This window comes from Macrotis lagotis, chromosome 1 (assembly GCF_037893015.1).
Source record: "Macrotis lagotis isolate mMagLag1 chromosome 1, bilby.v1.9.chrom.fasta, whole genome shotgun sequence".
In the NCBI taxonomy this organism is placed as follows: Eukaryota; Metazoa; Chordata; class Mammalia; order Peramelemorphia; family Peramelidae; genus Macrotis; species Macrotis lagotis.
The window spans coordinates 754,054,781-754,078,292 of record NC_133658.1 but is presented as its reverse complement, the minus strand read 5'-3'; positions in this window follow the sequence as shown (position 1 = coordinate 754,078,292).

The following is a 23,512-nucleotide window of genomic DNA, read 5'->3' as shown; positions in this document are numbered from 1 at the left end:
TAAGTTTACCAACACCAAACTCATCTGAGGCACCCCCTAGGAGGGGATATTATTAGCCATCCAGCCTACAGAGATAACTGAGACTGTGTTACCAGTTTTAAAATGATTGCAAACAGTGCAAGCACTCAACTCTCAGACACCAGTCCCTAATTCTGCAAGTGCCTGGTGGATGCTTTAACCAGGAGGCAAAGCACAATATGACTAATCTGCTATGCAGCTGCAATGTTAATGGGCCAACTGTGTTATCACACATTTGCCTGGAAGGAATAGCAGTATCTAAATGAATTGCTATGATTTTCAGTGCAGATAGAAGGGCCGGTGACCACAGGCTCACATTGGCAGCTGCCTGGCTCTGCACAATGATGGAGCATCTCAGTTATCTTGCTTCACACAGCCACTGGAGACTGGCAGCCTTGGTTTGGAGAGATGAATGACGATGGAAGAGGGTTTGAGGAAAAGAAGGCAGAAGGGCATCTAAAGTTGGAGCTCTGCTAGAGAGCCCCAGTATGAGGACAAGATTTTAATAGTTCCTATATGTCTGATAGAGGTGGATGAAGTGCTATCAGTGATCCAGGACATGGAAGGTGATTAGGGTTGTCTAGCAGTAAAAGAGAACTGGCTGGGAGTTAGGGTGATGCAGTGGAAAGTGTATTGAACTATGAATCAAGAGACCCTAATTCTAGTGCTGCCTGTTACTTTCATAAAATGGACTTGTGTAGAGAGGAAAGATCATTGAATAGGATTCAAATTCATGACCAATTTTTTGCTGCCTATGTGACCCTGAGTAAGTCACTTAAACTCTCCTAGTTTTTTCCCCGATCTCTAAAATAAGGTTTGATCGATTAAGTATTCCTTTTTTTATTTTTGCAAGCCAATGAAGTTGCCTGGCTTATCCAAGGGCACAAAGTGAGGTTCAAATCTGAGGTCAAATTTGAACTCAGGTCCTGACTCCAGGGAACAGTTATCTATTCATTGCACCACCAAGCTGTCCTGAGTAAGTACTATTAACTATGATCTGTGAATATTTTAGAAAAAAGTTGATAATCACACTACAACATAAGTGACATAAATATTAATAATAGCATTTATGTAATATTTAAAGGTTTGCAAAATAATTGCATATATTAACTCATTAGTTCCTTACAACAACTCTATGAGATAGGTACATTTACTATTCCCATTTTCCACATATGGAAATTATGGTAAAGAAGATACGTGACTCATTCAGAGTCACACAGCTAATACACGTCTGAAGCAAGTTTCGAATTCAGGTCTTATTGACTTCAAGTCCTATGTTCTATCCACTGTATCGCCTAATTTTATAATAGTATTTATTTGCTTTTATGAATTTTTGCTCTTGTTTCACTGTTTTCAGTCAGGTTCAGTTCTCTGTCACCCCATTTGGGGTTTTATTAGCAAAAATACTGGATTAATTAGCCATTGCCTTCTTATTTTTCAAATCAGGAAACTGAGATAAATAAGTGACTTGGGTCATACAGCTAGTAAAGTGCTTGAGTTTGCATTTGAATTTGGTTCCTCCTTAGTCCAAGCCCAATGACACTTAGTTGCCACTTTATGTATTCAAAAACATTATTAGAAGGGATCATTGGGCATCACCAGACAGACAAAGGGGTCATCTCTCTCTCTCTCTCTCTCTCTCTCTCTCTCTCTCTCTCTCTCTCTCTCACACACACACACACACACACACACATGCACACAAACACACAGACACAAATGAGAATTCCTAGACTATATCTCTAAGGTGACTTTTAGCTTTAAATCTTTATTATAATTTAGATCATAACTTATTAGCTTTAAATTTTATAATCCTATAATTAAATCAATTTTTGCTCTATAATATAAGAGTTTGGATTGGGAAATCTTTAATGAGTCTTTTAACTCTAAAGTTCTATGACTAAGGTTCCTGGATAATTTTCTTTAGGATGCAAACAATTTTCAACACTGGTGCTCATCTAAGAAACAGATCACAGTATTGCTTTGATTTCTCCATTCAAATATTCTTTCTAAGGCAATGAGAAAGTTAAATGTGTCTATATCATGTTATATCTCTTTGGAAAATAGATGCCATGGTTTTCCATCACTATCACATCTACCTTCAGAGTAGTCAATAGTGAAATGCAACTTGGATTTCCCCTAGTGTAATGGAATTCAGAGTCAGGGACAAATCAACTCCCTTTCTCCATTGTTTTTATCTAGACAATTGGCAGTCTACTCAAGAATTCAGGAAAGTGCTATGTGAAACCTGAAGGAAGATAGCTTTGCCTTGTATAGTCCAATTGTTGGTGTACATGTGTACGTTTTAGCTAATTTCTTCATTTCTTTAGCTTTAAATCTTTTCCAAAGTCCTCTTTTTTATCAGGCTGTTATATTCACAAATCACAGATACCTCAACAGGAAAAAAAATCGCCAAAGATCCAAGACCAAGTTGAGTACTATGAAGGAACATTAACTCCATCTCAGGAAACTTTAAATTTAACTAAAGAAAATAATCCCAAATTATTGAGTGATTAGTTTAATGTGAATTTCATTCCCCACTTTACCCACTAGTAAAGCTTAAAAATAAAAGAAAGCAAAGCAAATATATAAAAAATTCTCTTTCCACGAGATTGATTGTTTTCTCCTTACTACTTTTCCAAACTTAATTCAGGGTTACCAAATAATTTTTGAGAGATAGAAGAGGGATTGGGAAGACGAGAGGTATTAAAATTCTTTTTCAATTTGAGGAATTTATTTCATATGATCTCAAAGAAAAAAAAAAGTCAGTCCAATTACTTAGGACTTTTTCTTTTTCAATAGATTTCCCATAACACTGTGTTCCTCTCCAGTGTACCAATCATAATGTATTTTGAGTTAATTTTCTACATGCAGGTTTGTGCCCCTCTACTTCACTCTGAGGTCTCTGGGGGAAGGTGCCTCATTTTATTTACCTATCATCTAAGAAATAATTAATGTTCAATAACAGTTTATAAAACTGAGGCAACAGAAAAATTCATTTCCTAAGGAAGTTTTTTTTAGGTTTTTTTTTTGCAAGGCAATGGGATTAAGTGGCTTGCCCAAGGCCAGACAATTAGGTAATTATTAAGTGTCTGAGGGTGGATTTGAACTCAGGTACTCCTGAGCTGGTGCTCTATCCACTGTGCCACCTAGCCACCCTCTAAGGAAGTTTTCTCAAAATAACATCATCCAATTTAGTTCATATTGAAATCTTTTCAGTACTTTTACATGCAATTTGGGGACATATATTTTATAATATATCATATACAGACATGTTGCATGAATTTGTTGGGGAAAATTTTGAAACCAGAATTATATATGCACACATATTATAGACACAGCTAGATAAGCATGTATATACCATAAAGAGGAAGAGATAGAAACATATAGAGTCTAAGACTTTTGAAACACGCTTTTTTATTTTTATAGATATATAAAGACACATATATAAATAAATACACACTTATATGCATACATTTATAAAGACAGAAGGATCCAGAGAGACAGAGACACAGAAAGACAGAAACAGAGGCATGGAAATTTGCTGTTTTGCAAAAGTCATTATGGTGTACTGGAAAGAGACTGAATTTAAAGTTGGAAGATCAGAGCTTGGTTTTGCTACTTTTGGCACATCAGACTAGTCACAATCTCCCTAAGCCTCAGTGTTTTATTTCATAAATTGGAGATAATGTCATCTTGTCTATCTTTCAAGATCATTGAGAGATGTCATATCCTCAATTAATAAAGTGTCAAAGAATATGAACAGTTTTCAAATGAAGAAATTAAAGCTACATATAATCATATCTCTGAATCATTATTAATTAGCAATGAGGTATCACTTCACACATATCAGATTGGTCAAGATGATAAAAAAGGGAAAATGATCAATGTTGGAGAGGTTGTGAAAGGATTGGGACATTGATGCATTGTTGGTGGAGTTGTGAAAGGATCCAACTTTTCTGGAGAGCAATATGGAATTAAGCCCAAAGAGCAATAAAACTGTTCATATATATCCTTTGACCTAGTAGTTCAAATTCTAGGTCTATATCCAGAAGAAATTATAAAAAAATGGAAAAAGTCCTACATGTTACAAAATATTCATAGCAGCTTTTTTTGTAGTGGGAAAGAATTGAAAATTGAGGGGATGCCTATAAATTGGGGAATGGCTAAGCAAGTTATGGTACATGGAAACTATGGAATACTATTGTTCTATAAGAAACCATAAATGGTCAGACTCTAGAGAAGTATGGAATGACTTACAGGATCTGATGCTGAACAAAGAACAATGTACACATCAACATTTTTGAAATGATCAACCTTGATGGAATCTCAGCAGTCCATTGAGCTAGAACAACTGTATTAGACTGGCCATGGACTACATAATCTTCATTTAGGGGAAGAAAAATATAACAAAACAAAACTCACAAAAAAACCCAACCCTTCAGAACCTGATGAACACTTTATAAAAATTGCCTCTTATGAATCTCTTTCCCTTAATCCTAATTCCTCATGCCAAAAATTACTAATCTGTAAACATGTTTATCAAAATATGTATGTACAATGCTAACCTGATTGTTCACTGCTAAGGGGACAGGAGTGGGAAGGGAGGGTGGAAGAAAATTGTGTAACTTAAAAATATACATGTACATATTGATGAAAATAAGGACATTTAAAAAATTAAAAATGATGTCATAACATGTCAATGTTGATAAAGTATAAAGAACTGTGGCCATCTTTTTCTTTTTTTTTGAAATTAGTATATAATTTCAAGGAGGAAATGTGATATAATGGAAAAGACTCTGGAGTAAAGGAATCTATATTCAAATGCTGTCTCTTATGCTTAATTTCTCGTGTGATCTTGGGTAAATCACTTAAATTTAATTGGTTTCAGTTTCTCCAATTGTAAAATGAATCTCTTCCATTGCATCTTTCTCTAACTAAAAATCTCAAGAGAAAGGACAAACATTAAAAAAATTCTTTGACAATGTGTTCCTCTATCTCCCAAAGCTCATAGTTAAGAAATTTCTCGTCTTTGGTACTCCAACATAACTTAAACTTGTATCCTTTATGTTTTGTCCTGAGCAGACATAGAACTATGGGTGCACCTCTCCCTACCAGTCACATTTTGTTCCCTTACAGATTTGAATTCTCCAAGAAATAACTGCCTCACGATGCAGAGATGACTGAAAACAAGTTGAACAATGCTCACACAATGTTCCTACTTTTGGTTCTTCATGCTTCCTCATTCAATAATTTCTAAAAGTTCTTGGAAAAAAGCCCACCATCTCAAAATGCCATTCGCCAAACTAATGGTGAGTTTCTCTATCTCTGTCTCTGTCTCTGTCTCTGTCTCTGTCTCTGTCTCTGTCTCTGTCTCTGTCTCCCTCTCTCTTTTCTCTCTCTCTCTCTCTCTCTCTCTCTCTCTCTCTCTCTCTCTCTCTCTGTCTGTCTATTTGTCTGTCTCTTTAATGTAAAAAAGCAGATTTGGGGACAGTAGCAATTTAGGTTTTGCAAAGAGAGGTCCTTTACATTTCCACCAGGTTTGTGTATATATGTGTACATGATCAGGTAATTATTCAGGAAAACCATTGCTAAAGGAAATAAACTGGTATAAGAAAAGCTAATGAACATTTCCAATTGGTACCATCCTGCTTGCAACCCTAAGTGGTAAAACACACTTTTGATAATAGATTTTCTTCCTACCGTCACACATATTGCAGCTTATAGATAGCAAATGATGGTAAATCTCTTGCTCCTTATGTTAGACACAACAACAACAACAAAATCCGAAGCAAACAAAAGAATATAATTTATAATTTACCACCATTGCATTTATTTCCAGCAATACACAGTCAGACTGCATCCCTCATTTTTAGAACTGGGGATAGAGAAGAGAAATCACATTTTCTTACTTTTTGCTGATAAAAAATAATAAGGGGTATAATAAAAATCCATCAGTTTTCATGGGTGTGATATAGGGGAAAAGAAAAATGCTAGGGCTGTTTATTAATCAGGTGATTCTGTGAATGTAAAGTATTTGACTTAAGCTCAATCTGCTCCAAAACAAATATCTCCACAGCATGTTATGTATTAAAACCATTTTTCTTGGATTAAAATCTTCCAAATGTAGCCTTCAGTGCCTCCATCATTCAAGATCAGGGCGACTTAGCAAAGGATTTCTGCTCTGATGGAAATGGTGGTTTCCTTCAGCAAACATCTTTGTATCCCTTGAGGCTGACCTAAGTATATATAGGTAGAGAGGATGATTTGACCATTCTTTCTCTTGGTTTCAGGCAATGAGTAGGAGGTACATTATTATTATTATTATTATTATTATTATTATTATTATTATTATTATTATTATTATTATTTTATTATAGTTACTATTTTAAAAAGCCAATAATGATCTCATGATTTATTTCCCTAAATGGTAAATAAATGGGCTTATTTCCCAGACTCCCATTTGCACTGGCAGTTTGATCTCCACAGAGGGTATCTGACAGTGGCTCTTTTCAAGATCCTAGGGCTAATCCTGAAAGAATGGGGTTTCTTATTTTATAATATATAAGGGCCCACCCCCAATCTAGTTACTCCTCATTATCAGTTAAGCAGTTGAACTCTAATAGACTTTAGAAAACATGTTTATTTAAAAGGTTTATCAAGAATAATAGTTCAAAATAGTAGTTAAAAATAATCCTTTAAACTTGTTGCTTTCCCAAGGTCCCTGGGAAGAGTGGTCTCAAACTTAAACACAATTGTAATTATAGATATGTTTGACAGAAGCAAGTATTATTACCCCTGGAAGTACCTTTTCTCTCTGGAAATCCTTTTTCTCTGTTTCATGAAGTTATTATGAAATTTCTTTTATTTTTAGTTCTCTGTTGTTCTCCTAGAATGAGAGTCTTTCTAGGCAGTACATTTATCATCATCATCGTCATCGCTGTCATAATCTTTCTCCTCCTCTTCAACATCATCATCAATAGCTATATAAAACTTAGTACATGCCATACTCCTGCTAATAATTGAAAATTATTTTCTCATTTGATTCTCACAACAACCCTGGGAGGTAGATGCTATTGTCATTCCCATTTTACAGATGAGGAAACTGAGACAAATAGAGGTTAAGTGATTGATCAAGGATCACTCAAGTACTAAGTGTCTGAATCTAGATTTAAAATCAAGTTTTTCTGTTTCCAGGTTGATATTCACTATTCTGTCTAGCTGCTCCTGTAGTTATGATCCACAAAGCTGCCACTATTCTTGAATGATTTGTCTTTCCACCTCTCTCTCTGTTAATATTTCTTGTTATCAATCTCTGCTGCTCTGTGGCTTCTGCTTTTGATTCCATTTGATAGTGGAACTTCTGATTGCTCTAACGGGATTCCCAATTGTCTCCTCTCCTCTTGGAATTCTCATTCATCTAAGAGCAGGAAAAAAAAGCATAACAGTAAAAGTAAAGTTTCCATGTACTCACAGACACATGGCAGCAGCTACCTTCTCTCCACATTGCAGCTCTTAGCAGCTCTGATTCATTTCCACAGCAAAAGAGACTAAGGAGCCACTGGAGGAACAGATCTCTCTTGTTTGCTCACCTAGTTTCAGTTTAGTAACTCATGTGTTGCTCCTTTCATCAGTCTCTGGGCAATTAGACAACTTTTTGTCATCATTCGGTTTCAGGTTCTTAAGCATTTATGACTAAAAATTGACTTCCTAAAGTTCTATATGGTGGACTGGACAAGAATTACTTGCACATTCTCTGAGCCTGTTCTAAGGACAGGCCACTCCTTGCTCAGTACCACGAATATCTTTATCTATAGTGCTTTATGGCTTATAGAGCTTTCCTTATATCCATGAAAGGTTGGTCATATGATTATTCATTTTGAGATGGAAGAGATATAAGAGGATAAACAGTCCAAACCCCTCATTTTACTTATGAAAAAAATGAAGTTAGAGAGTTTGTGACTTACTCAATATCACTTAATAACTACTAAATAAATAGCAGAACCAGTATTCAAATCCAGGTCTTCTGACTCTGTTATAGGACTCTATTATATCACACTGTATTGCCTTTTGAAGTAATAAAAGTATTATCCCATTTTATAGATGAAGAAATTGAGGCTCAGAAAGATTAAATTATTTACTTATCTTTGTTTTGAACTCAGCTTATTCTTGATAATAAAATGAAAATTTCCTTCCTTCCTTTCTTTTTTTAACTCCTTTCTTTTCTTCTATATTTATGGCATATTATATTTGGAAATTATTTTAAAGATTATCTACTTTATCTCTCCCTACTCTTTACAGATAAGGAAAGGTATAGTGAAAAAAAGCATTCGGGTCAGGGGAAGTAGTTTTTAATATAGTCTCAAACAATAGATAATTGTGTTCTTGGGAAACCTTTTGAAACTTTAATTTCTTCATTAAAAATTTGGATTAATAGGGGCAACTAGTTGGCACAGTGGATAGAGCACCAGCCCTGGAGTCAGGAGTACCTGAGTTCAAATCCGACCTCAGATACTTAATAATTACCTAGCTGTGTAGCCTTGGGCAAGCCATTTAACCCCATTTGCCTTGCAAAAACCTAAAAATTATTTGGATTAGCAAAAATTGTATTAACTACCAAATTAGTTAGCTTCTGTCAGCTGTAACTCCTCCTGCTCTTTCACCTTCTTTCTTTCTTCTCTGCTCATCCTCTCCCTTTCTTCTTTTCTCTTCTTTCTGTCCTCAAGGAGATTATAACTGAAGGAAATAATAGATCTATTTACTGCTAAACCTCTGTCATTTGCATTTTTCATTAATTCTTTTGATACTCTTGACTTTTCTTCCAAATGATTTTTGTTATATTTTTCTAATTCAATATTTCTTTTTGCTAATTTCTTTGGGATGACATTGAATATATAGGTTTAGGGAAAATTGCCCTTTCAAAAAATATCAGAACTAGCAGTTATGAGAACCAAAGAATTAGAGCTGTAAGAGTTTCTAGAGACTATCTGGTCTAACCCCATAATTTAAGATGACCTGAGAAGTTAAGTAACTTCATCACATAGGTGGCCAGTGGCAGAGTTAGGATTCAAACTTGTCTTTGATGAGTAAATATCTCTTTCCTCTCCAGGCTGTATTCTGACTTCCTCTAATAGATTTCCACTCAGCCCCTGCTCCTACTCCTTTCAGCTTCCTTTTGATTTCTGTCTTTCTGCTACAGAATGGAAACTCTTTCATTGCAGAACTCTTCTGCCAAATAGTAAATGCTTGATGCTGATGTTTATCCTTTATTATTGAAGAAGACCATGACATTGAGGTCATAAAAAACAAATGGATTGGATTTTAGTGAGGGGGTGCTGGGCTAAGTCCCCAGCCTCAGTTCCTCCTCCAGAGTCCTCTGGGCCCAGTGGCTAGATATCAATCAGGGTGACTGTAGATGGCTCTGGATGTGAGGCAATCAGGGTTAAATGACTTGCTCAAGGTCCCACAGCTAGTAAGTGTCGAGTGTCTGAGGCTGAATAATCCTCCTGTCTCCAAAGTCAGCACTATATCCACTATGCCACCTAACTGCTTAATAAATATTTGTTGATTGACTGGACAATTGAAAAGTGATTGAGTTCAGTAGCTTTGGTTTGTTAGTCCATCTCATACTGTTCTGTGCTCTCTCTGTCCCCTTAGCGACAGTAACAACAGCTGGCATTTTATAATGATTATGTGTCTGTCTGCTTGAGCACCTAAAGCATGTAGATACTTATTATAAATTGTGAAATGAATGAATGATTACAGAATATTGTGAACTCTGATTAGCTGCCACATGGATACTCTGCCTTCCCATTTACCAACAGAATCTCTGACTCCCTCATTCCCCTCAGCACATTTTTATGATCATTCTAGCTCTCTTTTTCTGAAGGTAATTACAACCCCATAACTCTTTCCTTGCTAATTAGGTAGTGGACTTCTTGAGGGTGGAGCCTTTAATTTGGATCCCATAAGCCCAGTAAAGATCTTGCAGTGGCTGACTCAGCACAGATTTCCCCTTTGCAATGACTGCTTCAGGAGAGAGGCCAAAGGGTAGAGTAGTGGTGTGAGGATTTTATTCCCCTTTCATCCCTATAAATATGCTTTGATTTGGGACAAGGGGCCATTTCTATGGGAATTTGGCATTGTTGTTGCCTGTAAATCAGGGCCCTCAATCTTCTTGCTGTCAGCCTTCAACCAAAGCCAATTGCAAAGGGACATGTGTTGCCCCCTTTAGTGTCCTTGGGTTCTTTCCTCTCTGGGATGCCTGGCCTTGGCAAAAAGTTATGGGTTCACAGTCCTGCTCATGTCAAACTTCTTGACCTGTATGTTTGGTTTAATAATCAACAGAGAGGGAAAAATTGCTTCAGGTCCCATCAAAGTGAACTTAGTTTGGCATAGATGGCATTGGACAAGTCAATTAGTTCCTATTTATTTTGCATATAGTTTACTTTATATATTTTTGATTGCTTATTGTCTACTACTTTAGATTGTAAACTCTTGAATGACACAGATTTTTTTTATTGCTTCCTTTTGTAACCCAGTAGGAGCTTAATAGATGTTTATTGATTATTTGAAAACACTTAATCCCATACACTTCTATTTCCTCATTTGTCAAATGAGTAAAGTGATTCTATGACTTCTTTGAGCTTTATCTCTTTGATCTAAATGATGAAGAATTTGGATTAGATGATCTTTAAGAACTCTCAGTTCTAACTTTCAATAATCTTTTTGAGATCTTTCAAAGTAAACTTTCATGCTTTTTTCTTGACAGAAGGGTAGAATTCTTTTACCATGAAGTCTCTGATAAGGAGTTAACTTACAATGCACTCTTTCTTCTAAATCAGGGGCCATTTGGATATTTATAACATCATTAACCTGCTATATTTGGTCAAACATTTAATTCATTCATTCCTAAAAAGCTCCCAGATTTATTGAACTTTAAGTCTTTTCTGCAGTAGGGACTTTTTAAAAGAGACTTTTCTTTATCTATTTGTCTGACAGTGTAGAGTATGCATCTCTGCATAAAAATGAACATTTTTCGGCTAATTTTACTATTTTAATAATAAAGTTGATAGGCATCTTTATTTTATTTTTATAGGGATTTTTTGCAAGGCAATGGGGTTAAGTGGCTTTCCCAAGGCCACACAGCTAGGTAATTATTAAGTGTCTGAGGCCAGATTTGAACTCCTGACTCCAAGGCCAGTGCTCTATCCACTGTGTAACCTAGCTGCCCCATAGGCATTTTTAGACTAACCCTAACCTACCCATCTAGCTTTTGTCTCCTTCTTCCATCACAAATGCTGTGTTCTAATTATTCAGACTTCCTCCTGCATTCCTCCTGTCTAAAATGCTTTCCCCACTGTTCTCCACTATCCATATTCTTTATATTATAACTCATTGTCTAACCTCTCCTGGAAAAGCCTTAAACTACTTTACAAAGCTTCAGAAATGGAAGGGATCTCCTGGTCTCTCTTGTCCAACCCAGGCCTAAAAAGAAAATCTTTCTCTTTAGTATTCTGGTCAATGGTTGTCTAGACTTTACCTGATGACTTTCAGAGATGGGAAACACATGACTTTTTGAAACCTCTCATTCCACTTTGCAATTTTAATTATGTTAACTTGTTTCCTTATATTGAGATAAGAATTCAGATTTCTTTGATTTCTTCCCTTGAGACTAAGTAGGGATCTAATCTCTCTTCCATGTCATAGTCTTTCAAAAATTTGAAGATAACTGTCCCTATAAGCTGTCTCTTTTTTACTTCTTCAATTGAACTCTTGTTATTCAATTTTGAGATTAGCTTTGACTTGAGAAAATGGGACTTTGTCTATTTAAATCTTGGTTCAGATAACACAGTTTATGCTAATGGTCATAATACTTTGAATTATTCAATCATAGACCTAGTGAAGAATCTAATATTTTCAAACATATGGTTGAGGGGTAAAGTAGAAAATTCTGCCTTGTGACAAATTCAAGGACATTCACTTAATTATGTGTCTACACTATTCTGACTATGTTTTCCATGATGCATTTATCCTGATACTGTGTTTCCCTTGAAATGAAAATCAGGTTTTCCTATTTCTCAGTGATCAGCAAAATGGTATATATATATTGCTCTATTTAAACCCCTTCAGTTCTCCAAATTGCAGACAAGTGATTATGAACCAGATGTGAATGAGCTCAAGTTAAATCCTCAAGGTAAGAAAAAAAACATCCAAGTAAGGTAAAACTCATGAGTCAACCCCTTAGAACTTTAATAATTGCATAATAATAAAAGTTAATAATTTTATAGTAATAATAATAATTTAGTAATCATCTGCCCACCTGCCTCTCTGTCTTTAAGAAAGAACAAAACCATAGTATTGCAAGCTCTTCTAGGGAATGATCTTAGACCAAGAAAGCCATCATCTTCAGTGATTCTGTCTGAAGACTCTGAATTTACCCCACCTCAATAAAAGCAGTGAATGAGTAATTCTGTTCAATCATATAAAAGGAAGAAGAGTAGGAGGAGGCATCATGAGACCTAAAAACAGGACTGCATTGTTGCTGCCTGAGGGAAAGAGGACTGCAAAATAAAATGAGTGAAGTCCCACAAGAGGAGCTTTCTCTGGACAAGGACTCAGGGTAGGGAACAGCAGATGCCCTAAGCCAAAGGGACTAAGGAAGGTGGTCTGGGGCATCAGTATAGAGAAGAAATGGAGAGTAAATAACTAAGGATACAAGAAAAAGGCCAAAATAATAACATCAAAAAGATACTAAAGAAAGTAGATTAAATGTAAGATGAAAAAATAGCAAAGCAAAAAAAAAAGAAAAATATATATTTAGTAAATATTATAATATGAAGGAAAATAAATTATTGCTAATTGATTTTAAAAAAAACCAAATACTGTGACCTTAACAGAGATCATGGATTACATAAAATATTCTCAGGATAAGACTCAAAAGATGAATAACATTCATAAAGGAAGAAATTAAGAATTAATTCAGGTCAGAAATCAAAGATCCTGACATTGCAAATATAACTTTACATGCTAAATTACAAAACAAATAGAAATCTAGGAACAATTGAATTAATGAATCTTTGTAAAGAATTGAAAGAAACAATCAAAAAAAATTCCTAAATGGAAGAAAATTTGTCAGAAAAGAAACAAAACATACCTTCTTAAAGGAATATTTGAATTCTATGCAAGGCAAAGAAATTGGAATTGAAAAAGAGGATGCATTGAGGCAAATTAAGGATAATAGATCTTCTTAGGGTTAGGGAAAATTTTTCTTTTTTAAAAACCTTAATGAAATTCAGATAATAGTACCAAAAAACTGTCCATAATTTCTAAATGCAAACAAGACTACAAATAAGAGAATCTATAGCTCATCGTTAGGAAAACAGAAAGCAAAACAATATAATACTCTGCATTTAAAACTACAAGACTCGTAGTGCCTAAATTTAATAATGTCAATAATAGCATGTTTTAAAAGAGGTCAGGAGAAAGACCTACAAACATGTGGGAAGCGTAATTAGAATAATACAGGATTATTATACAAAAAATATGAAACACAATAATGTGATAACAAACCTGGTGAGCAAATTATTTGACTTGCAAACATGCTAAATAAAATACAAGATAACTATATCATGTAAATGATTTCATGTTTAGATATGATTTCTATAAATTAAAAAAAATGATCTGTAGGGGTAAAAAAAAAGACCAAAGGGACTATGAATAGTTAAAGAGGACAAAAATGGTTAAAAATTTCAGGGGAAATTAGACTTATCAACAATAACATTTGAGGAGTTAAACAGAGGCCATCTTAGATTAATACCCTAATACCCAACAGATAAATTAACACGTCTTGAGGGAAGGAATAGCAGAAGAGTAGGGTACATACATTAATATGAGTAGATACAATGCATTAATATGATAGAATAATAATAATATAATAATAATAATTAATGCATTAACATGAAGAGTTACAAGACAGAGTAGAAATTGTGACATTGGGAAGTTGAGATAAGAAGGTAATCTCCTGAAGTGTTCTCATTGTTAGAATTTGCACAATATTTCCATTCATCTGGAACCAATGACCATATTTTTCATAATTTTAGCTTCAAAAAATTCAAGTCCAAATATACAGGATTATTTCATGAGATATATTATTCACACTAATACAGATCTAGCACACACCTACCAAATTCATTGCTAAATAGCAAAGAGATAGTGTTTATTGTCTATTGAGACAAGAGGGTTCACTGTGATTTAAGTTTGTGAAGATGATGGGAGAAAAGGATTAATTTAAGGTTACTTTGAAAAGTATCCATAGATTTTTTTTCTCTTTAGTACTGATTCTTTGTTTAAACAATAATTAATTAAATTTAAAATTAACATGTTTTTATTTTTATTTAATTTTTTAAAAATATTTATTTTCATTCATATGCACATATATATTTTTGAGTTACAAAATTTCCTTCCACCCTCCCTTCCCACCCCATTCCCCTCAGCAGCAAACAGTAAGGTTAGCATTGTACATACATAATTTGATAAGCATCTTTAAAGATTAGTTATTTTGGGTATGAGGAATTAGGATTAAGGAAGTGTGATACATTAGAGAAAATTTTTATAAAGTGTTCATCAGATTCTGAAGAGTTGCTTTTCTTTGTGTGTTTGTGTTTTGTTTTGTTTTGTTTTTCTTCCTCTGGATGGGGTTAGCATTGTCCATAGCTGGTCTAATACAGTTGTCCTAGCTCTCTGAACTGCTGAGAGGAACTGCTTCTATCAAGGGTATTGATCTCAAAATGTTTTTGTTGATGTGTACATTGTTCTCTTGGTTCTGCTCCTTTTGCTCAGCATCAGATCCCTTAAGTCATTCCATGCTTCTCTAGAGTCTTATGGTTTCTTATAGCCTAGTATTCCATAGTTTTCATGTACCATAACTTGTTTAGCTATTCCACAATGGATGGGTATCCCCTCAATTTCCAGTTCTCTTGAAATAATTCTGTATATTTGGACTAGTATTTTTAAAAGTGAAAATTATGAAAAACATGTTCCTATTCTAACAAAGGGAACACTTCAGGAGATTAATTATTCACTTATCTCAAATTCCCAATGTCACAATTTCTACTGTCTTGTAACTCCTCATATTAATGCATTAATTATTATTATATTATTATTATTATTCTTTCATATTAATGTGTTGTATCTACTCATATGAATGTATGTACCCTACTCTTCTGCTATTCCTTCCCTCAAAAGGTGTTAATTCACCTGTTGGATATTAGGGTATTAGTCCATGATGCCTCTGTTTAACTCCTTAAATGCTATTGTTAATAAGTCTAATTTCCCCTGAAATTTTTAGCCTTTTTGTCCTCTTTAAACATTCATAGTCTCTTTGTTCTTTTTCCCCCATAGATCAATTTTTTCTTATTTATATGAATAATATCTAAACATGAAATCATTTACATGATTAGTTATCTTGTATTTTATTTAGAATGTTTGCAAGTCAAATAATGTGCCCACCGGTTATTATTACATTATTACGTTTCATAATTATCCTAAGAGGAGTAAAGTTCTAAAGAATTAGAGGTGTTATATCTTCCCTTTTAGGGTTATATACAATTTGATGATCTTGACCAACATTTGTTTTGTTTTGTTTTGTTTTTTTCTTCCCCTTTTCCTTTACCTTTTTTTCCCTGCAACTCTTGAGTTATATATTTGGTGATTAAGTCCTCTGTTCAGATTTTTTCTTTGTGTCAGGAAATTCTGGAAGTGCTCTATTTTGTTGAACATCCATCTTTTTCTCTGATAGTATATGTTGAATTTTATAGGGTAGTACATTCTGGGTTGTAATCCCAGGTCCTTTGCTCTCCAATATATACTATTCCAGTTCTTTCAATCCTTCAGTGTTGAGGCTAATAGGTCCTGTGTGAGTCTGATTGTGTTTCCTTTGTAATTGAATTGTATTCTTTTTGCTCCTTGCAATATTCTCTCCTTTATTTGAGAGTTCTGGAATTTGGCTATTACAGCCCTTGGAGTTTTTATCCTGGGAACTCTTCCTGGAGGAGTTCTGTGCATCTTTTCAGTGGTTTTATTGTTATTTGGTTCTAGTAGATTTGGACAGTTTTACCTTATAATTTCCTTCATGGTGCTTTCCAGGTTCTTTTCTTTTTTGATCTAAGCTTTCTAGTAATCTGATGATTTGTTTATTGTCTTTTCTGAATCTATTTTACAATTCATTCATTCATTTCCCCTAAAAAGGTACTTTATGTTTTCTTTATTTTTTTCAGTCTTTTTGTTTAGTTTGATGGAATCTTATTCTCTTGTAGATTCATTGTTTTATTTGTTCAATTCTAATTTTTAGATTTTTATTATCTTCAATTAGCTTTTGTGTTTCCTTTTCCAATTGGTTATTTTTATTTTTAATGAAGTTGATTTCTTTGGTCAATTTTTCATAATTTTCCTGCATGACTCTCATTTCTTTTTCCATTTTTCTTCTTCTTCTTCTCTTCTTTTTTTCTTAAATTCTTTTTCAAGCTCTTTGATGAGCTTTTGTATTTGAGTGCAATTTATAGACTCTTTTGATATTTCCATTATGAGTGATTTTTCACTGATTTCTTCTTTGAAAATGGTATTCCTGTCATCCTTGTTTGTAAAGTAGTTTTCTATAGTGAACACTTTTAGCTTTTTGTTCATCTTTGTTGCTATAGCTCTACTCCTAGAGTACAGGATCCAAACTTTTTTTCCTCTGGGCTAGGGCTGATCCCTGGCTTGGTGTTGCTCAAAAATGTTTCCTATTCTGTCCAGGTCTTGTCTTGGCAGAGGTTTTTTCCTCCTTTATGTCCAGGTTCTGACTTAACAATGGCTTGTCCCAGACCCAGACCTGTCTTTTACCCCAGAGTTTCCAGGGTTCAGACTTTGCTTGGGGTTGGGATCCTTCCTTGGGCTTGCTCTCTAGCTGCTGGTACTTCTGTTGTTGCTAAGCTGTTGGGACTTGGATTGCATTGTGGCTAAAAGCCTCCTGCTGACTGTCTTGCTCTCCTACCTCCTGGACTCTACTTCCCCTTTCCCCCAAAGAGACAGACCTTCACTGAAGATCCTCCACAATAGCTACAGTTGAAAACTTTGAATCTGTAGGATCTGTAGTTTCAATGTCAGAGTAGAGGCTTCATTTATCCTTACTATGGGAAAAAAGCTCTTGGAGCATATTAGCTTTATGCCACCATCTTGGCTCTGCCCTGGATTTGAGTACTGATTCTTCTTTCAAAACAATACTAAAATGGAAGCATATTAAAGCATGTTAGCCATAATTGTACATGTAAAACCTATATCATAATATTCACTATTATGGGGAGAGGGGAGGGAAGAAAGGGAGATAGAAGAGTAAAAAAATCAATAGCTTACAAAACAATGAATGTTGAAAAATTTTTCTATGTAATTGAATAGATGAAATAAATAACACTAAAAAAACAAAGTAAATATTGGGGTAAGGAATGGTTGTGTAAACCTGTGAACCAAGATGGTTAACAATAGCTTTAATCTGGATGGAATTCAATCAATAAAATGAAATGATAAGATAAATACTCAATTTGTACATATACAAAACATGTCTAATAAATAAACTTACCTATAGAATGAAAGTAAATGCCAGTGCAAAATTTACTATTGGTCTAATGAATTAAAAAAAATAAGTAGGGTTTACAATTATGTTATTAGGCCTAACTAAAAATTAAAATTCACAATACAAGAAAAATAAAACAACATAGATAAGAGACAATATCAATAAAACTGCAGATGTACCAAAAGATAAAGCATTCAAATTCATTTAAGAAAAGTGCAGATTTGGAAGAATACATACTAAGATAGTAATTATAGTAAATTTTGTTTTTTTCTTTCTCAAAGTAGCCAGACATAAAAACAAATAAAAAAGAAAACTTTTAGAACTGAACAAACTATTGAAGAATTTATATTTAAAATTGATGGCATCCAGTATGACCAAAAAGGACAATGAGCCATGTTGCAAGGGATATGGGAAATCTGGGACTCTAATACATTGCTAGTGAAGCTGTGAATTCAACCAAACTTTCTAGACAGAAATTTGGAATTATACCCAAAGGGCAATAAAAATGAGCATGCCCTTAGATCCAGCAATACCACAACTGGTTCTATACCTTGAAGAGATCATGAAAAAGGTTAAAAACATCATTTGTACAAAAATATTCATAGCATCTCTGTTTGTGGTGGCAAAGAATTAGAAATCAAGTGAATATTCATCTTTGGGGTATGGCTGAACAAATTGTGGTTTATGTATGTTATGGAACACTATTGCTCTACTAGAAACCAGGAGGGATGGGATTTCATAGAAGACTAGAAAGATTTTCATGAACTAATGCTGAGTAAGATGAGCAGAGCCAGGAGAACATTGTACACCCTAACACCAACATGGGAGTGATAATCAATGGAATTGCTCATTACATCAGTGAAATAATCATGGAAAATATTAGACTATCTGTGATGGAGAATGCCATCTGTATCCAGAGAATGAACTGTGGAGTTAAAACAAAGACCAAAGATTACTAGCTTGAATTTTTTTGAAAAAATTGTCTTATGTACTACATAATTTTGCTATCTTCTAATATTGTATTTTTCCTCATGGATATGGTTTTTCTCTCAACATTCGATTTTGATCAATGTATAGCATGGAAAAAATAGAAAAGATTATCAGACTACCTTCTGTGGGGGTTGGGGATGGGAGGAGGGAAAGGAGGGTGGGGGAAAATTGTAAAATTCAAAACCTTACAAAAATGATAGGTAGAAACTACTATTGTATATAATTGGAAAACAAATAAAATATTTATTTATTAAAATTTATGGTATCTTTAGGATTGCAATTTTGAAAAAATGTTACACTAATTAGTGTCTTTACAAAAATAGAGTTTGCTAAGGCATATAGAAATTAAGAATAGGTGTATAAAAAAAACAACAAACATATATTTTCTAGACCATGATGCAATAAAACATTATTAGAGAGAACATGAAAGATGTAAAAGAAAACAGACATAAGGAATAATGAATTGGTCAAAAATAAATTACAGAATAATTAATAACAATGTAATAAGAATTACAATAGTAATTGTACTTGCTAAAATTTCTAGTTTGTAGTGAAAGCATTATTCAATGGAAATAGCATCTATGAATATATATTTCTTTAAAACAAAATGAAAGAAATGATAACTGATCTGATATGAAATAAATTGGAAAATAAAGATAAAGTAAGCTCAAAATAAGTCCAAAAGAGGCCATTTTAAAATTAGAGGAAAAATAGGATAACCTAAATAAAAGCTGGTTCATTGAGGGACAGAAAAAAACTGATAAAATCAAAGAATCTCAAATTGAAATAATCAAATAAAAGTGGGAAATTACTTAAATAATCAATATCTGAAAATGGTCTAATATTTAAGCTACATAGGTAACTAACAGAAATACATAATCAAAAGCCTTGTCAATGAATGTGGTCCAAGAAAATGCAAAAATCCTCCTCTAAAGAACCCAAACAATCAATAGCAATGTAAGATGTTGTTCCAAATCACTAATAGCAAAATAAATTACAAAAATAAATCAGACATTTCACCTCTCATCAAGCAAACTGGTAAAAGTGATAAAAATACTGAAATATTTATTTTTAGAGTTTTTAAATTCTAAAGTACCATTGTTGAAGCTCTAAATTGGTACCATCACTCTGGAAAGCACTTTGGAATTATGCTAAAAAAGTAAGTAACATTCATGTCTTTCAAACTGGATATCCCACTATTAGTCAAATATGGGAAAATTGATGTATTTTATTGTTCAGGAAAACATTCTTCTGAAATCTAATCATACATAATTAAAGTTAATCTGCATTCAATGTCTCCTAATCCCATTAATTCTCTAGTAATGCTGGAGTTTACTGCATGATATTTTGGCTTTTCCAGGTCCTATACCCATTCATAGTATCATCTCTGAAAAAAAGAGATCAGAGATTGTACTTGCTTTTCTTTTTCATAGAGGTGGAATCTTTAACAATAGGGTTGGATTGAATTGATAATTGTTGAGGCTCCTTGAAATTTCTCCATCTTTTATTAAGACTTTGTTATCAGAAATGACTCAAAGTTGGGAATACTGGGAAGAGCTATTTTGGAAAATGAGGATGATAGAAAACCAAAAGATAGTCAAAATTTATAACAAATAACATCGATGTTTTATCTCTCAATATTTCTCACCAAACATTAAACATTCTTTGTTTTTCAGTCATGGAAGGGGTTATGAATATACGGTGAGAGATAAGGAAATCAGATAAAGTAGTGAATTGGGCTAGTTGAGACATTATGGAAAAGAGTTTTTAGGATATTAAACCCCATCTATTTCTTTCTATTAGACTCCAAGCCACTACAAAGAAGCTCTATTTTCTGCTACATAGGAAATGAGAACTTATTGAAATGCAAGAATCTCTTGCTAAGGAAGGAACCTGAACAATAAAGCTGAAGACATTCACAACTAAAATACCATTAGGACACTTTACAAACAATTTAATAAATAGTCTAAGAAAAGCATCAGCTTCCCTTAATGAGAATAGAAAATAGTGACAAATCAGCCATAGAAATTTTGGCCCTAATTTATGCTAAATGGACAATGATTGATGTCAAATTGCAGAGGGATACCTAAGGAATTACCTACTAAGGCCACAGAAATATCAGAAGAATTCATCATAATTAATGGTATTGCTCTGAGTACTAAAGGAAGGGTGAATAGTTTGCATTTCTTATGAAGTGCTGACTCCATCATCTGCTTCAGGTAGTAATTATAGCACCCAGGCAGACTAAATGACATCAGTTAACATGCAGGGGTCATATGGAAGCATTCAAATTGTATACAAGCGCAGTTTGAATTCTGTTTACTATTTTTTTTCTTTGTAGATGCCAAAGAGAGAAAATTCAGATCTGCTTTTTTGAAATTTGGGATTGGTATTGTCTTGGGAAAGGTATTTACTATCTTTTCAGTAACAATTTTGTCCTCCACTTTAGGGGCTAAACCTAAAGCACTTTCAATATATATCAAATAATGAGATTACTGAGTATTGAGCTTTAAGTTTTTAAGAAAGTCTAAAAAAGATTTAGTAAGTCATTAAATTTATTTTATTTATTTATTTAACATGTAGTATATGTCAGGCACTACACTAAGCCCTGGAACTACAAAAAAAAGTGTTAGAAATACAATAAAACAAAACAATCCCCTATGGCTAGGACCATACAATCTAATGAAGAATACAGCATTCAAACGACTGTGTTCAAGCACACTATATACAAGATAAATAGAGTTTAGATTAATCAGAAAAGTTTCCCTGAACAAGGTTAATATTTTAACTGTGACTTAAAGGAAGCCTAAAGAGGCCAAAGTTGGAGATGAAGATGATAGAGAGAGCATTCCAGGCATCAAGAACTTCCAATTCATTAAAAAGGAAGAGGAAGAAAAATAAAATCAAATGCCAGAGTTGAAAAATGGAATGTTTTGAGAACCAGTAAGGAGCTGAGAGAACGGTATTACTAGAGGAAAGTGTACATGGTTTAGGCAGGCTATAAGGTATTACAAGATTGAAAAGTGGGTGTTACTGGCAGATTAAAAAGGACTTTGAATGTCAGATATAATTTTACAGTTGATCTTGGAGATGATAGAATTATCATTGGAGTTTATTGAGTGCGGGGGGGAATGACATCCTTAAGAAAATCACTATATAACCAAAATAGTTTTTATAAAAATTTATACAATAAATTTTGATTAAATAATTGGAGAAATAGTAATTGTTCAAGGGTAGGCAGGGCCAATATAATAAAAATAGAAATTTTACTTAAACAAATTTATATATTGAATATCATCCCAATTAAATAGTAAAAATATTAGTCAGAAAAATAATAAAAAATACATTTGGAAGGACAAAAGGTTAAGAATATCAAAGAAACTAATGGGAAAATGTAAAGGAAGGAGGTTTAGCAGTAGCAATACTTAAATTATATGTCAGTAATTCAAAATTATCTGGAGCTGATAAATAGTATATTCATAAGATTATTTTATATATGTATATTTGTGTGTGAATAGACAAACACATATACATATACACATATTTTTGTCTAATGGTTATCATTTCTAGGGGAGAGGGAGGGAAGAAAAAAGAAAAAAAATGATAAATTTAATACATATTCAAAAGGAATAGCAAGTTGTACATAATAGATTTGCAGTTTCCTGTGCAATTATTTTTTTCTATTCTCTTACATTATAGAAATGCTTATTTTATTTATTTAGTTAAAAATAAATTTAATTTAAAGAAAAATGATTGAATAGAGAATGTATTTGAGTGAGGAGAGACTTGAGGAAGGGAAATCACAAGCAGGTAATTATTATAATAAACATGAATGCTATGGAATGCTTTTGTACCATAAGAAATCATAAATGACTCTAGAGAAGTATGGAATAACTTACAGGATCTAATGTGAGTAAAGGGAGCAGAACCAAGGGAACCATGTACACATTAACTACAAATGTGAGGTGATCAACTTTAATGGAAGCAGCAATTCTCAGCAATTCAGACAGCCAGGACAACTGTATTAGACTGACTATGGACAATGTTATCCCCATTCCCAAGGAAGGAAAGCAAAGCAAAACAAAAACAAAAACAAAAAAGAAAGAAAAATCAGCCCATCAGAATGTGATGAACACTACATAAAAATTATCTCATGCATATCTTTCTTTTAATACTAATCTGTCATACCCAAAATGACTAATATGTAAACATTTTTATCCAAAATATGTATGTATGTGTAATGCTAACCTGATTTTTCACAGCTGAGGAGAGGGGGGATAGGATGGGATAGTGAAAGACAATTTTGTAACTTAAAATATATGTGTGTGTGTGTGTGTGTGTGTGTGTGTGTGTGTGTGTGTGTGCATATGGATGAAAATAAATGAATAATTTCAGAAAAAGAAAGAAGAGAAGAGAACCCAGGAGAGAACACCTGATGTTATTAAGAGTGCTATTGATTATGATCCAGCAAAAGCTACTGAAAAGGTATGGTCATATAAGCTGAAATAGCCAGGTGAAAAGCCAGGAAAGAGTTGTGTGAGGAATTCCAGATGGAAGACTATCAAGTAGAAGAGGGAGAAAGAGTCAAAGCCAGTGGAGAGGTCAAGAAGGATGAGGATTGAGAAAAATCTGTTTGATTTTGCAAATAAGAGATCACTGAAAACTTGGAGAGAAGAGTTTCCAATGAATGATGAGATAAGAGGTCAGATTGTAAAGAGCTAAGAACAGAGTGAATGACTGACACATAATCACAAAATCTCAGTCAAAGGAACCTATGAATAAGAATTGTTATTCCCCCCCTACAATATACTTCAAAGAGGCCCTTTGCAGTCATTCATTGAGGGGAAAAAACTATTTCCCAAACCATCCTATTCAGTTATTATTCTTCCAATTATGAGG